Below are 2,756 nucleotides of genomic sequence, written 5' to 3' on the forward strand. Positions count from 1 at the left end.
TAGACACAATATAATCATGATAATTAGAGTAACCTTAGACACAATATAATCATGATAAATAGGATAAATATCCTAACACATTTAAAACAAAAGTATTTTGTAAAAGAATTTGTTATACATTTTTTTTCCTTAAATATATATTAAACTTATACTTAAGCTAGATTCCTTCATTCTCCTAAACCTAGCTTAACCTAACTTAAATTGTCACTCTTTGGATGAATCTCCATCGAGCGTTTCTATCAAAACTACTAATAAATAAAATAAAAATACGACCCTTGAATAATATATTTTATGAGTCGTGGATGTAAATTTTTTAAAGATCTTTAGATATTTTAATTATACTTATTACAGATCACTTTTCGCATGTACAATGATGGACAACATGGCTTTAAAATATTTTAAAATACCTTAGTCTTCAAACTAACGAAATCAAACATCAGTAGTTATTAAATTGGAAAAATAATGGTGGTTGATCTTCTCACCTGTTTATCTACCTATCACTTCTTCATTTAAGAAGATGAGAAAAGAAACTCTCTTGGATTCTTCCCTCATGTGTCAGAAGAAGTGGACTTTAAGTCTAACTCAATTTTACAAAACCAGTTTATAGGATAAGATTTACACCCACTTATATACATTTAAATGGCCTCATCTCTAGTCACTTCCAACACCATGTTCACCACCACCAATCAATCTTTATATATCATGAGTTGCAGAACCTTTTACCATTAACTTTTTCTCACCATGGATTCTGAAATACTCCTTATATTTTCCTTTCTCCTCTGCATCATTGTGGCACTCAAACTAGGGAGAAACCTCAAGAAAATAAGCAAGTCATCATCACTAAACATACCCCCTGGACCATGGAAGCTTCCTGTTATAGGAAACTTGCACCATCTTGTTTCATCCACACCACACCGAAAACTAAGAGACTTAGCCAAAATATACGGACCCATGATGCATCTCCAGCTAGGAGAGATCTTCATTATCGTTGTTTCCTCAGCAGAGTACGCCAAAGAGATCATGAAAACACATGATGCAACCTTTGCATCGAGACCTCAACTTCTGGCAGCAGATATAGCTACTTATGGATACACAAACATTGCTTTTGCACCTTACGGAAGTTACTGGAAAAAGGTACGAAAAATCTGTTCTGTCCCCAAAACGTGTCAGTTCATTCCAACCGATCAGAGAAGAAGAACTCAACAATCTGGTTCAAATTGTTAGTTCACATGTTGGAGGGTCCCCCATCAACCTCACTGAAGCAGTGTCCTCATCAATGTATAACATCATTTCAAGGGCTGCTCTGGGGCAGAAGCGCACCAAAGACCACAATGAGTTCTTCTGGCTCCAGGAGTGAAATCAGTTGTGAAAGAAACCCTAAGGTTACACCCACCAGGAGTTCTTCTGGCTCCAAGAGAATATGCAGAGACATGTGAGATTGATGGGTATGAGATACCAGTGAAAAGTAAGATATTGATAAATGCCTGAGCAATTGGGAGAGACCCAAAGTACTGGAATGAAGCAGAGAGGTTTTATCCAGAGAGATTCATTGGCAGTTCCATTGATCTTAAAGGGAATCATTTTGAGTTCATTCCCTTTGGTGCTGGAAGAAGAATCTGTCCTGGCATTTCCTTTGGCTTGCTAAATGTTGAACTCACTCTTGCTGTTTTGTTGTTTCACTTTGATTGGAACCTTCCTGAAGGAATCAAAAGTGAAGACTTTGACATGACTGAGAAATTTGGAATCACTGTTGGATTAAAGAATGAAATTTTCTTGATACCTCTCACTGCTGGTAAGATATATTTCTTTGCTAAATCATATTATCTCAACCATCATAATCTCACTCTTAACTAAATAAAGTTAACGTATATTATCTAATCAAGTTAAACATTATAAGAAAAAATTATATATAAAATAAAACATTATCTAATGTCACTGTTGATGTTTTAAAAGGGAAGTGATGCAAAGAAAGATGAGCGAGGAAGAAGATTTCCACACATCTTTGTTGAAAAGTGAATATGCCTCAGTGTTTCAGTTCGTGAATAATGAATAATTGATCAGCAGATCAAGTCTTTCAAAACTGTTACTGTAATATTTTTATGTTATGTTTCTTTTCTCAAGTATTGAATTGTAAGTTTCCTTTCTTTTTTTTTTTTCAGCATGCTTAATGTAAAGAACATTAATAAATGTGTTATTGCAGTTATAATTTCAACTTTATGTTTCTCTGTCTTTTATGAATGGCTTATTTAGTCACTTCCATAACGGGTAGCTATAAAATTGAAAAATTTGTTTAATTTTTTTATTATTGTTATTACTACTATTATTATAATTATCATTTTTTAAATTTTGTTATACTATTTTAGACCTTTTTATTTAATTATTTTTTTTATAAAAAATAGTTGATATATATATATATATATATATAATATTTATTCGTGAAATTTATAATAAAACTGTTTTAACACTTTTTCAGGAATTATTTTTAACGTTATCAACGATTTTTAATCCCTGAAAAATATGTTTTCTACTATTGTAAAAACCTTTGAAAAAAGTAGCACTGTTAAATAGTTACATAATTAAATAATTGCCAACCATTTTTTGTTAAATCGCCTCTATTTTTAGTATAGATGTTAAAATGAGTCATAATTTGTGGATCAATTCGGTTCATCACGGGTTCGGGCTGAATTAGATTTTAAAAAATTATATTTTTTTTTATGCGAGTCAGATTTCAACTCAGCTCATTTAAACTCGGTTCT

General features: G+C 32.0%; 1 pseudogene; it reads left to right on the plus strand.

The window, feature by feature from the left end:
* The first annotated feature begins 741 nt into the window (after window positions 1–741).
* Window positions 742–2,188, plus strand: LOC106763096 (annotated as a pseudogene).
* Window positions 2,189–2,756: the final 568 nt, after the last annotated feature.

This window comes from Vigna radiata, chromosome 6 (genome assembly GCF_000741045.1).
Source record: "Vigna radiata var. radiata cultivar VC1973A chromosome 6, Vradiata_ver6, whole genome shotgun sequence".
In the NCBI taxonomy this organism is placed as follows: domain Eukaryota; kingdom Viridiplantae; phylum Streptophyta; class Magnoliopsida; order Fabales; family Fabaceae; genus Vigna; species Vigna radiata.